Raw genomic sequence first — 15,353 nt, forward strand, 5'->3', positions numbered from 1 at the left:
ATCCGGCGGACATGCGCTCAGTGAACTCTCGCTTAAAGGATGTTGAGATCAGAACGAGTTCACTGGTCAAAGATACCTCTGAACTGCAGCTCATCATGGACGCCATGCAGACCCATACTGGAAAATTGGAGGCACAGCTGGACAAGTACGAGCGGCGCTCTAAGTGTAACAACGTCCGTATTTGGTAGGCTTCTCCTCCAACTGAGGGATGGATTGGGGTATCGGCCCCCCTCTGTGACGCTGACTTTGCTACTGAACCTGTGGTAAGGTTTTTCTGGGGACTTTTTCAACCTAGACAATGTGACTTTCCATGATTCCCAGTACCTTCTGTTCGTTTACAAGCATCTTAGGGAGTTTGATGGCTATTCCCGGACTCTTTTTCGTTTGTAAAATGTGAATACCAGTTGCTTACATTTTTTCGTGATGGGTGCTCGGTTGGTCACACGCACCCACAAGTTTGTGAGGGGTGGGCAATAGGTACTCTGCTAGTTTGGGTGGGTGGGAGGTTATGACACCGCCAAGTAGGGAGGCAGGGAGGGGGGTTTTGGGGCTGTTTTTTGGGTTGGGTGAGGTGAGAGGGGGGAATTTTTTCATTTGTTTTGTTGTTTTTTGTGGCACAGGCATAGCACATTTGATTGGTACTGGTTCCTTTTCTTCGGTGTACTCGTCAGTGACTGGTCCATGGTGTATAGGAAGGTAGGTGCCCCCCCCCGGGATCTTTCTGGGTGGTCCTCTCCGGAATTATGTGTACCTCCGAGATGGAGCAATGGGCACGACGACAAGGCAGGGGCTTAGGTTACTGTCTTGGAATGTCTACGGGATGGGCGATAAAATTAAGAGGGGTGTGGTTCTCCAATTCCTAAAGCGACACTCTCCTGATGTTGTATTACTACAGGAGACCCAGCTGCTTTACAAGACACATACAACACACATACATACTTGGGAATGCATCCAAGGCCGTGTCCCGATGGGGTTTCCAATTAGCGGCCCACTCTGCATTCTGCTCTGGTTCCTTGGGTGTGGGCATATTGGTCCAGAAATCGTTCTCCCTAACTATTGATTTGGTCCGCACTGACGCTCTAGGGAGATTTGTTGCCATCTCTGGGACCTGGGAGGGGTGTACACTTAATCTTGTCTCAGTCTATATACCACCAGACCTGCACACTCAAGCTTTCGCGGGTCTCAGCGATTTCCTTCTAGGCTTACTAGATGGAAGATTATTGATGGGGGGCGACTTTAATTTCATGGTCTCTGACTCTCTTGATCGTTGGCCCCAGAGCGACCTACCACCTTCCTGCAAATGGATCCATAGCTTTCTGGGCGTGAAGGGCCTTGTGGATACTTGGAGGGGCTTGCATCCTACCGAGCCCCAATACTCTTATCTTTTGGGCCTCATCGTAGTATGTCCCGAATAGATTACCTTCTGACACTAGCGCACCAATTCCACACCGCCAAAGACGTACAACTTCTGGCTAGGGGCACCTCTGACCATTCACCCATTCTGTGTCAATTAGAGGTGGGCAAGCCCACGGTTGGCCGTGGGGCGCCTATCAACTCCTGGTATCTCACAAATTCCTCCGTCAGAGATAGGGTCCTGAGCGAGTCGGATCTTTACTTTCAGGGAAACGAGGGTTCAGTTCACTCGTCAAAAGTACTCTGGGAGGTGTTTAAGGCGGTTATACAGGGGTTTACTTGGCACTGATAGCCGGACAGAGTAAAGAGTGGAGCTTACATGGCGTGTTTTAAGGGAGAAATCCTGGATTTAGAAAAAGCTGTCCGAATACAAGACTCTGTGGAAGTGCGCCAGAAACTCTGCATTAAAATTAAGGAATTCTCCGATCTTGCAACGGAGGCCGCCAAGAAAAACAACACAGGGCCACGCTCAGGGACAGGGCTCAGGGCGTTGTGGTTGAGCTTGAAACACTCACATTTTCGTCTCACTGCACCACAAGAAATAGCCGACGAGTTTGGCCACTATTACCAGTCTCTTTACACGTCCCGCACGACATATACCGAGGAGGAGGCTGCCTCTCTCCTACGTGACATTTCGATGACACTTCTTACTGATGAGGACCTTGATATTACAGTGTTCAAACTCACGGCGAGCAAGACGGCGCACTTTCTCACCAAAATGTACTGTGAAAGTCGGAAGTAGGGTATCCTTCCTGAGGATCAGAGACTGTCCAACATTGTCATTCATATAGTGGGCATGCCAGCCAACAAATTTACGTCTTATAGACCCATTTTGCTGCTCAACTGGGAAGCGAAATTTTTTGCGAAGGTTCTGGACGCTTGTCTGCTCAGGGTCCTAACCCGACTGGTCAATCCCGACCAATCTGGGTTCAAGCCTGTGAAAAATACCTCCCCCAATCTGCGCAGGCTTCATGGAGTGCTGTGCCGGGTGGACACAATCAGGGAAGATGCAGTTGTGGTGTACCTGGATGCTGCATCAGCTTTCAATACCATCAAATGGCCCTACATGTTTTGCTGTACTCCGCAAATTGGCGTTTGGGCCTGAATTTACCAACTGGGTGTGACTTCTGTATCACCAACCACTTGCACAAGTAATTGTTAACAGTAGGAAATCCCCTGTTTTTATTCTCGGCAGAGGCATCAGACAGGGCTGTCCTTGGTCACTGCTTCCTTTTGCTCTGGCTTTGAAACCTTTGCCAACGTGGGTCCAACAAGACTCCGCCATCAGGGGCCTTAGGTGGACGTCGGGCTGGGAAGACCGCATTTCACTGTATGCGGACGATATCCTGCTTTATCTGGCCTCCCCGCGGCATCCCTCAATGTAGTCCAGGACATATTCCGAGTATTTGGTAGTTTTGCTGGATATTCGATAAACTGGTCTAAGTCAGTGCTCTATGTCCCTTATGCCAAGCGGCCCTCCCTCCCTCGGGGTTGCAACTGGCTGAGGCTGCTGACGGCTTCAAATACTTGGGAATCTGGGTCTCCAAAGATCTATCTAGATTTTACGACAATAACCTCCTGCTGCCTTTAGTACGTCTCAAATCTGACTTTCAACATTGGAAGTTGCTCCCGTTGACTCTTTTGGGGCGCACAGCCCTGTTCAAGATGATGTCCCTTCCTAGACTTTTGTATGGGCTACAGAACACCCCACTCCAAGTCGCCGCCTCGTACTTCAGGGACCTTAATGGTATTGTCCGAGATCTGCTATGGGAGGGCAAACCACCCTATATCACAACACACAATCTCACACTGGGATGGTTTGATGGGGGTATCGGGCTGTCGGGTATCAAAAGGTATTACTGGGCCTCGCTACTCGCAGGAATTATCCAATGCACATGTAGACCGCAGGAGGACCCGGCCTTTCAAATTGACAGGTGGCTCCTGCCGTGGGGCGGCCTCGAGGGTGCGTTATACGCACGAGCTTTGAGGCCTGTTTTGACCGGCCTGACCGGGCACACAGTGCATATATGGAAGGTGGCTCCTAAGAGTCTGGGCTAGGAGGGTAAACGCACACAAGCCACGCCACTTGGCACTGTAAACAGTTTAGTAGACTGATCCGTTCGAAGGGCTTCGATAGATGGGACTTTATAGGCATCTCCAGGGTGGGTGATCTATGGAAGTCGGTGAGGTAGTTCCCTTTTCCCGACTGCAGCAAGAGTATGAACTTGCCCAGTCCGAATATTTTAGATCTCTTCAAATTAGACATGCCCTGCTCGCTGTTCTCCCTAGGGGTGAATCCCTTCCTGAATCCTCTCCAATTGAAGACCTATCTCTTATTTATAAAAAGCTCATCAACAATATGGCGGATCCCCTGACCTGCTTAAGAGCTAAATGGGATCATGATGTTGCGAGTCTAGATAATGAGGAGTGGTAGGCGGCAGTGGCTTCCCTTCATGAGGTGGCCATCTCCTCTCGGCTCGGCCCAGTTAAAACTTTTCCGGACCGGAAATGCTGGCTTGCCAGCTTCCGGTAGGAGATCTTATGTTTCTTAGTAGGGTCGTTTAACCCTCCTCTCTCCTCCATTGGCTGGCTTCCTAAACGGAGGCCAGCCATTGGAGGAGAGAGCCGTCCCTCCAAAGAAACTCCGTCTTTTTTGGATTTGGGGGCGTACGTTTTGCTGTTCTTTAGACAGTGACGTAGTCCGTCACTCAGAACAGCAAAACCACGCCCTCAATCCGAAAACTTTCAGAAGCGCCGGCCGCCATTTTTCTGTTTGTTAAAGATGAGGTAGGTCGCATGCTCCCGCTGTCCTCGTTCCCGCCTGCTTCCGCTGTCCTCGTTCCCGCCCCATCCCGCTGTTCGCTGCTCCCGCCCCGAATCCGAAAATCGTTGCGGCCGCCATTTTGTTTTTGCCGTTTTATTCTTGTCTTGGCCTGCGGCATAAACCTCCCTGTGTGCGCGCAGTGGCTCTCTTGTCCTACCACAGCCCCGCTCCCGCGATACTTCACGTTCAGAAGTAAACCGAGCCGGGCAGCGCACAGGCCCCGCTGGCCCCGGGCGAAGAGAAACTGCTCGCCCAACCAGCCCCTCAGACCCATGCCCCCACACCGAGCCAGAGCCGTTTCCAGGTGGACCCGGTGACGGAGGGGGGCGGCGGTGACTCCCCAGAGGCCCCGGCGCACGGCGGGGTGAGCTTCCAGAACGGGGACACGGCGCTGAGCGAGGTCGGCAGCCAGCACTCGGGCAGGCAGCAGCGCTACTACTATGACACGCATACAAACACCTACCGTATGCATACCTTCGGACACCACACCATCGATGCCTTGCCCTGCATCGACCACTACCGCCACACTGCAGCCGACCTGGGCGAGAAGCTGCTGCGTCCCAGCTTGGCCGAGCTGCACGATAAGCTGGAGAAGGTGAGGCTGCGACCGGGGCATGCTGAGGGTGGATGGTGGAGGGATGTTGAGAGCGATGGGGTGGTCACCCGATGGAGGCAGAGACACGAGCCAGGTCTGTGCACATTAGATACTCCTGGAGCATCGTGTGGGTAATGTGTAGAGTGAACTCATGTCAGACAAGGGACTAGAGGACCGGCGCAGAGCGAAGAGACACGGGCAGGCAAAGTTAAGTAGAATGCTCAGTAGTAGAGGCACAGTACCAAGTATAGCGATATTTTGGTGTAGGTTGGCTAGAGGACGGCAGTGCCACGCAGAGGTTATGAGTCCTGTAAAGGTGGGTGTGGAATCTACCCTAATCGTAAAGGATAAGGGGTTATCTGTTGGTCAGGAATGTGATCTGTCTAACAACTCATGTTTAAGGACACCTCAAAGTGTGTTTGAACCTGCCACATAGCAAGAATGCAAGGGTGCATTAGACCTGCATTGGGAGGTATGTGCATAGTAGCGATACGGTGTATGTAGTGTCAAACGCAGTATGTGCAACGTGGGCAGGAGGTATCAACCTAATTTGTAGTTAATGCAGTTGTGTAAGTGCAGGCCCATGTCCTAGAATGTGGATGATCCGCATGTAGAAGTTGCAGAATAAAGGGGTGCGCTCATGGTTTGCTGATTGCATGGGGCATGAAGGACCGTGATGGTTGGGGCAGCTATCGTTTCAGTTGAGTGTAATGGGATGTGCACACTTATCGCATTGATGACCGAGCATGTGCAGGGTCACGTGTGTGTGTTTGCATCTGTGAGTTAGTTCATGGGCTCTATTTGTTATAAAATTGCACAGTGTGTGCAAAGTCCTCCAGGGACAACAAAGAGGAATTGAGTAGGACGTTTACTATTTGTTTAAAATGACTAGTGAGAATTCTGCATAGTTCTTCATTTCTGAAGTGACAGCACTGAAATGGCACCCAGTGAACATTCTGATCAGTGTAAAGGTTAAGTAACTACTTAATGAATGCTTCTAACTTGATACCTGTTGTTTGTGCTCAGGCATTTATGCTTTTTAGGTCTCCTGGCGTTTAACAGCGCGTCAGCGCTGTGTCCGCCAGGAGATCTTTTGTTGCTGACTATGCTTCCCAGGAGACAGCACCGGCCGCGCGCAAAGGCGATCGGCGTAGGCCACGCGCACGCGAACACGCTCAGCTGCCGTCTCCTGGGAAGCTCCAACACCCTATGCGCATGCGCATACGCAGAGACACACACACACACACACACAAGCGCCCATGCACGCATGCACCCCCACATAAAGAGAACTCACCCCTGCTGTCGCATACACGCATACACACACACACACACGTGCATCAAGCGCCCCTGCCCCGCCCCCCCCCCCCCGCCGCCACTTACCGCTACTCCGGTCTTCAACATAAAGAGAACTCACCCCTGCTGTCGCATACACGCATACACACACACACACACACACACGTGCATCAAGCGCCCCCGCACCGCCCCCCCCCCCCCGCCGCCACTTACCGCTACTCCGGTCTTCAGCTGCCACCGCGGGGCTCTCTCTAGGGCATGGGCTTCTCTCCGTGGGCGCGGCTTCTCTCCGTGGGCGGTTCGATCCCCGGCCGCTCCTCCTCACACGTGGGTGTCCTCCCGGACGGTTGCATGCGTCAGTAATACCATGTGACCCCAAGGCAGCCACGTACAGCAACAAGAGGGGGCCCACTGCCGACAGGACCCCCAGGTGCCTCTGCTACGGCTCCCTACAGCTTTTTAAAGGCGGCGCGAGGACGCCGCGCGAACCTGCACCGAGATATGGAGATATGGAGATATGGAGATATGGAGATATGGAGATATGGAGATATGGAGATATGGAGATATGGAGATATGGAGATATGGAGATATGGAGATATGGAGATATGGAGATATGGAGATATGGAGATATGGAGATACTGAGACAGGAAACAAACCAAACGTTTCCACCGAAATTTGTACAGACAGGAGCAGTGCGTAGGTTTCAGTGCACGCGCGTGTGTGTAAATAAGTGCGAAGTGGGGATGGGCAGGCCATTTTACAAGCATGCAAAACACACTTTGACGTAAAGGCTCTAAGTTCTGTAATAACTACCTTCAAGGTTGAAGCAGATGGTTATGAAGCCGGGCTACGGGGTTCGAGTCCTGGCAACGGCTCAAACACCCTGCAGCGTCAAAGCGAGGCCAGGCGGGGTGCCGGGGGAGGGTGGGCTTAAGTACGGGGAGCCGGGCTCGGGGGAGGCCTTATTTGGGTTCAGGACAGGCCCACCTGCGAGGAGTCACGGCCTAGACGCTTCCAGTTCCGTTCATCCGGTGCACCCTGCAAGGAGGGGCACGAGGCGCCGCGATGTCCGCCTCTGAGCTCTACAGCAAGGTAAGACCTGCACCTTTAACATGCACAGGGGGCCCGGCTTGGGGTGAGGCTGGGAGGGATGGGGTGTTGTTGAAAGTGGTTAACTGTCTCGAAAGAGCACGTAGACCTTCATAGCTGCCAAGGTTTCAGATTGCTATGTGTGACGTTTTCATAATTTATGTGTAATTATGAGTGACATTTCAGCGGTTATGAGTGATACTTTTTCGGAAGCAAAATCAAGCAATAAAGTCTGGGAAGTCATACATATCTGCAACCTGAAGCCCTACTGCCCTCCTAAACTGATCGTACTGTTAATAAGAAACGAGGACTCCGATGTGCACCCCTCTCATTGAAAGTCCACACTGCACCACTGCAAACAAAAGAACGTTTCTGCAAATGTCAGCAAAGTCAGTTATTGTAGTAGGGTCAGTTAGAAAACCTGCGCAGTGTGCCTGCCACTTGCTCACCTCGAGTAGAGAAAATATCATAATGACTGCAATACTAGGGGGTACTGAATGTAGCCGAGGTTCAGATTCCATTTGCCATATTTTTGTGTACCGCTTTATTTTCTTCTGCTTTACCTGATGTCTTTCTTGACTGCTCGGCCGCTTCCCGGGTGACCTCTTAGAGGACGAGGCAGGCCGCGGTGGTGCAAGAGGCGGCATGCTCGTCACCTCAGCTACCCGGACCTCATGTAATAACCACCTGCTCCTGCAGTCCCTCTGACATGACTGTAGGGCCCGCATCACCATCCAGTGACCGCTGGATCCAGGAGGCGCCAACGTTACCCCTTAAAGCACAACTCCTGGAAGCCTACTGTACACCTACCTGTTCACGAGCCACCATATTGCAGTGCTGATGTGTTTTAAAATGAAGTTAAAGTGCAATCTGGATTTGTAATGAAAGCATCTGATAACTCGCTGTGGGGGAATTAGTGGGAATTACTACGGTCAATGTTTCTGATTTTACTGCATAGGCTGCATACAGTACATGTATTTTCCCCCATCATTTTGCATGCAGTAACATTTAAATTGCTTAATATTTGAAGGGAAAATGATGGCTTATTCTCACAGCAAACTGGATATTGTTGGATGTTTGTGTCCCTGGTGCCGTTTTAAGAAGTGTAAATGTTCCAGATGCCAGGATCCTACCAACTCTGTTTTGAATCCAATGAGTGCACTTTAGCTGTGGCCCTTCGTTTAAGCCTTTCCCCCATATGTTGCTAGCACAGAGTGGAAAAATCAGGCGGGTGTCTTCATGGGTCTTTTTAAAATAGTTTGCTTGGCAAAGTTCAAAGAGGTTGTGAAAATGAATTTTGCCTTTTTTTCCTTCAAATTTCCCTACTCATGTCATGCCAATCAGGACAGTTTGCCCATTACCAGACTTCCTCATGTCATGCCAACCAAGACAGTTTGCCCATTACCAGACTTATTGTGATATGCAGAGACAGTAGGGAAGGAAGGTGCAGGCTGCCCCCGGGGTCATCACTGTGTGTGAATAATAACCGCTGTGAGGCCGTGCATGAGGTGCATCATCAGAGCTGTGTGAATAATAACAGCTGTGAGCCCCGTGCTGAGGTGCATCATCAGAGCTGTGTGAATAATAGCTGTAAGCCCGTGCCAGAGGTGCATCATCAGAGCTGTGTGAATAATAACAGCTGTGAGCCTGTGCCTAAGGTGCATCATCAGAGCTGTGTGAATAATAACTGCGTCAGCCCCGTGCGTGAGGTGCATCATCAGAGCTGTGTGAATAATAACAGCTATGAGCCCGTGCGTGAGGTGCATCATCAGAGCTGTGTGCATAATAATAGCTGTAAGCCCGTGCCAGAGGTGCATCATCAGAGCTGTGTGAATAATAACAGCTGTGAGCCCGTGCCTGAGGTGCATCATCAGAGCTGTGTGAATAATAACTGTCAGCCCCGTGCGTGAGGTGCATCATCAGAGCTGTGTGAATAATAACATCTGTGAGCCCGTACCTGAGGTGCATCAGAGCTGTGTGAATAATAACTGTGTCAGCCCCGTGTGTGAGGTGCATCATCCACATTGCTCAGGTCACCCAAATTCCTGCACTCTCTACCACACTGCTTTCAAGAACACCATACTCTTGCACACACTCACACTGCTCACCAATTCAAAGTGTGCTAAAAATTTGATGCAACGCATTGTCATACACAATGCCAATAACTCAAACTTTAATGCTGGGAGACCTATTGCATTGTAAATGCTTGTTGCTAGTGGTTTGGTGCATTTTGTTGTCTAAGGGTGCAGTTCTGTAATTTTTTAACATTTTTTACTTGATCTGCACATTGCCCATGACTCTGTTATTACTGCGTAATAGGCCACACTGCGCTTTGGGGAGCAGCAGGAGAAGAGTGACCCTACATCTAAATATTCGCCTGTTGTAGTTCAAAACAAGTGCCAATATTGCTAAATGAGGGAGACCTTTTGAGGGATGAGGAATGTCTTTTAAGTAGCGATTGCAGATTTCAGTTATTCGCTCTATCCTTTATTTTTTGCTGTAACAAGACTTTGTTAGGTGTTTAGTTCATCTCTGTCGCACTATTGGGTCAGTAAATGCCCTTGCTCCATCTAAACCTATATGTTCACAGCTCTATGAGCCTAAAATGAGCGAGAATCTTTTATCAACGAAGCTTTTTTTTCTCTACTGTCTAGTCTCGACGTCTAATTGAAGCGCTTGTCTGAGTTTCCCATGCTCTCGGCAGGATGCTAATTTTGAGTTGTGTTGGAAATAACTCGCTGCCGTTAGAAGTCACCGATAACCTTCCCACACCAGTCTCCCAAATAAACTTCCCCGAGCGGGCCATAAAAGAGCTGGGAGTTTTCATGAGCTCATGATTGAGAATTGACTTATCTCCCTGGAGATCCATCTTCTGCTCACTATTCATAGTCCTTGCATCCGGTTACTTAGCAGGCTCCCAAGTGCCGGGCACTAACGATGCTGTGTTCGATTTGCTTCATTTTTCTCAAGCCTTTTTTCTTTTGTGTCGTGTACACACACTGCAGTTTGTTTTTAATACTGGAAAGGTTTCATTGTTCTGGCTTGCTATGTGGCACGGTGGCCATATTTCTACTGAATAGGTATAATGGTGGTTTTAGGAAAGGCTTTGGAGTTACTGTATCTTGGCAGTTTTCCAAAAATTGTTCCTTTTTAGGTCGAGCGACCTATCTCAATGCGCATGCGCATTGAGAGCGGGAGCTCGATATATAGGCACTTAACCAGAGCTTACCGAGATCAGGCGATTCCCAGGCGATTTCTTCCAGTGCATGTGAAAGCGCGTGCACAATGCCACCAGCCGCTTGCCTCGCATTACCACATCAAAGGCGGCCGCGTCTCAGGCCCCTGCTGCTTCACACCCTCATGCCGCGTGTCGCATTTCTCCTCCCCCCTCCCCACAGCAATGCCCTCCGTCTTGTCTTATCTGTGCTGTCTGTAGGTTTGTATTTCGTTTTGTTTTCTGACTGTCTTTTCTCTTACACAATGAATACGTTATTACACAATGAATACGTTACTGTCTCTGTTCAGGATTTCAAAAATTGGATGCCTTGTTTGCTTCCACTGTTATATTTCTTTTCAAATTTTGTTTTGTTAACAAATCTCTCTCGTGATTCCTTGTTTGGAACTAAAGAAACGTCACAGCAGTTTAGCCAGTAGCAGTCATTTTGCTGTGATTGGCTGTATTTTTGCTTCAAGTAATAATCACCTCTCCATAATGTTCCACAGTTCACATGATAGACCCATTCTGTCAAACTGCGTATTCATGTAGAGAACACTGCCAATGAAAGTTACGTACCTCAGAAGGATGAATGGCTTAGGCTGCATTAATAATGTCGGGGAACCTGTTAATTAATAGCAAAACGTCAGTCTCGGCTAATGTGTTTAACCCGTTGAGCTATCTTAAAGTTAAAAAAAAGGAAAATCAGGCCCTCTTTTCTAGATAATTTGTGTTTGATAATTAAATACAATAACATTAGTAAACTCTAAAATAATAAAACAAAAAAACAGGATGTGCAGCGACCACATACAAATACATATTTAAAGTGTTGTGGTATGTTTTACTATGTTGTGCTATGGAATGTATGCTAAATTGGTTATGTGCTTAGCATTATATGCCACCATAGGGTCACCTTAAAGTCCAGGCTTAGGAGAGAAGAAATGAAAAATACTTTTTGTCAAAGATCATATCAGCCCAGTGCAGTGACATCCACCACCACCACATCCACCACCACCACATCCACCACCGCCACATCCACCACCACCGCCACATGCACCACCGCCACATCCACCACCACATCCACCACCACCACCACATCCACCGCATCCACCACCAACACATCCACCACCACATCCACCACCACCACATCCACCACCTCATCCACCACCGCATCCACCACCACCACATCCACCACCACCGCATCCACCACCACACCCACCACCACATCCACTACAACCACCACCGCATCCACCACCACCACCGCATCCACCACCACCACCGCATCCACCACCACCACCGCATCCACCACCACCACATCCACCGCATCCACCACCATATCCACCACCACATCAACCATCACCACCACAATCACCACCACATCCACCATCACCACCACATCCACCACCACATCCACCACCACATCCACCACCACCACATCCACCACCACTTCACCACCGCATCCACCACCACCACATCCACCATCACATCCACCGCCACATCCACCACTGCATCCACCACCGCCACATCCACCACCACCGCATCCACCACCACACCCACCACCACATCCACTACAACCACCACCGCATCCACCACCACCACCGCATCCACCACCACCACCGCATCCACCACATCCACTGCATCCACCACCACCACATCCACCACCACCACATCAACCATCACATCCACCACCACATCAACCATCACCACGACAATCACCAACACATCCACCATCACCACCGCATCCACCACCACATCCACCACCACATCCACCACCACATCCACCACCACATCCACCACCACATCCACCACCACATCCACCACCACATCCACCACCACATCCACCACCACATCCACCACCACATCCACCACCACATCCACCACCACTTCACCACCGCATCCACCACCACCACATCCACCATCACATCCACCACCACCACATCCACCACCACCACATCCACCACCACCACATCCACCACCGCCACATCCACATCCACCGCCACATCCACCGCCACATCCACCGCCACATCCACCACCACCACATCCACCACATCCACCACATCCACCACCGCCACATCCACCACCACCACATCCACCACCACCACATCCACCACCACCACACCCACCACCACATCCACCGCATCCACCACCACATCCACCACCTCCACATCCACATCCACCACATTCACCACCACCGCATCCACCACCACCGCATCCACCACCACCGCATCCACCACCACATCCACCACCACATCCACCACCACATCCACCATCTCATCCACCACCTCATCCACCACCGCATCCACCACCACCACATCCACGACCACTTTCACCACATCACCACCACATCCACCATCACCATCACATCCATCACATCCACCACCACATCCACCATCACCTCCACATCCACCATCACCTCCACATCCACCACCACATCCACCACCACCACATCCACCACCACCACATCCACCACCACCACATCCACCACCACATCCACCACCACCACCACTGCATCCACCACCACATCCACTACAACCACCACCACCGCATCCACCACATCCACCACCACATCCACCACTTCCACCGCATCCACCACCACCACAACCACATCCACCACCACCACAACCACATCCACCACCACATCCACATCCACCACCACATCCACCACCACCTCATCCACCACCTCATCCACCACCTCATCCACCACCGCATCCACCACCACTACATCCACCACACCCACCACCATCATTTCCACCACCACCACCGCATCCACCATCACAACCACATCCACCATCACATCCACCATCACATCCACCACCACCACCACCACATCCACCACCACATCCACCATCACCGCCACATCCACCGCCACATCCACCGCCACATCCACCACCACCACATCCACCACCACATCCACCACCACCACCACATCTACCGCATCCACCACCACATCCACCACCACATCCACCACTTCCACCGCATCCACCACCACCACATCCACCACCACCACCACATCCGCCACATCCACCACCACATCCACCACCACCTCATCCACCACCGCATCCACCACCACCACATCCACCACATCCACCACCACATCCACTACCACATCCACCACTTCCACCGCATCCACCACCACCACATCCACCACCACCACCACATCCACCACCGTATCCACCACCACCGTATCCACCACCACCGTATCCACCACCACCACATCCACCACCACCTCATCCACCACCGCATCCACCACCACTACATCCACCACACCCACCACCATCACTTCCACCACCCTATCCACCATCACAACCACATCCACCATCACATCCACCACCACCACATCCACCACCACATCCACCATCACCTCCATATCCACCATGAAATCCACCGCCACATCCACCACTACATCCACCACCACCACTACATCCACCACCACCACATCCACCACCACATCCACCACCACATCCACCACCACATCCACCACCACTTCCACCACCACTTCCACCACCACTTCCACCACCACCACATCCACCACCACATCCACCACCACATCCACCACCACATCCACCACCACATCCACCACCACCACCACATCCAACACCGCATCCACCACCAGCACATCCACCAGCACATCCACCACCTCATCCACCACCATCACTTGCACCACCACATCCACCACCGCATCCACCACCACTTTCATCACATTCACCACCACCACATCCACCACATCACCACCACATCCACCACCTCCACCACCTCCACCACCACCTCCACATCCACCACCACATCCACCACCACATCCACCACCACATCCACCACCACATCCACCACCACATCCACCACCACATCCACCACCACATCCACCCCCACATCCACCCCCACATCCACCCCCACATCCACCACCATCACCACCACCACCACATCCACCACCACCACCACATCTATATGTGTGTGGCTCTGTGTGTGTGTAGGTGCAAATGCAATGTTCTTGGATTTTGTCACAATAAAAGACACTGAACATAATCTTCACAAAAGTTATTTACAAACGTTTAAGCTATGGCCATTATAAATTACAATTACTTTTATTTAAGTATTAATTATCACAAAATTAAAAGCCATTGTTATTTGTAATAACACCACCACCACATCCACCACCACCGCATCCACCACCACCGCATCCACCACCACCGCATCCACCACCACCACATCCACCACCACATCCACCACCTCATCCACCACCTCATCCACCACCGCATCCACCACCACCACATCCACCACCACTTTCACCACATCACCACCACATCCACCATCACCATCACATCCATCACATCCACCACCACATCCACCATCACATCCACCATCACCTCCACATCCACCACCACATCCGCCACTACCACATCCACCACCACCACATCCACCACCACATCCACCTCCACCGCATCGACCACCACCACCACCACACCCACCACCACTGCATCCACCACCACATCCACTACAACCACCACCACCGCATCCACCACATCCACCACCACATCCACCACCACCACCACATCCACCATCACATTCACCATCACATCCACCACCACCACCACCACCACCACCACCACATCCACCACCACATCCACCACCACATCCACCACCACATCCACCACCACATCCACCACCACATCCACCACCACATCCACCACCACATCCACCACCACATCCACCACCACATCCACCACCACATCCACCACTTCCACCGCATCCACCACCACCACAACCACATCCACCACCGCATCCACCACCACCACATCCACCACCACATCCACCACCACATCCACCACCACCTCATCCACCACCTCATCCACCACCTCATCCACCACCTCATCCACCACCTCATCCACCACCACTACATCCACCACCTCATCCACCACCTCATCCACCAC

General features: G+C 51.4%; 1 protein-coding gene and 1 pseudogene across 12 annotated transcripts in view; both read left to right on the forward strand.

Annotated features, from left to right (window-relative positions):
- EYA3 (EYA transcriptional coactivator and phosphatase 3) overlaps positions 1-15,353 on the forward strand; it is a 1,455,294-nt gene that overhangs the window by 802,910 nt on the left and 637,031 nt on the right. The gene's annotated exons all lie outside the window — the stretch shown is intronic.
- LOC147732961 (small Cajal body-specific RNA 14) lies at positions 6,453-6,581 on the forward strand (annotated as a pseudogene).

This window comes from Lissotriton vulgaris, chromosome 2_1 (assembly GCF_964263255.1).
Source record: "Lissotriton vulgaris chromosome 2_1, aLisVul1.2, whole genome shotgun sequence".
In the NCBI taxonomy this organism is placed as follows: Eukaryota; Metazoa; Chordata; class Amphibia; order Caudata; family Salamandridae; genus Lissotriton; species Lissotriton vulgaris.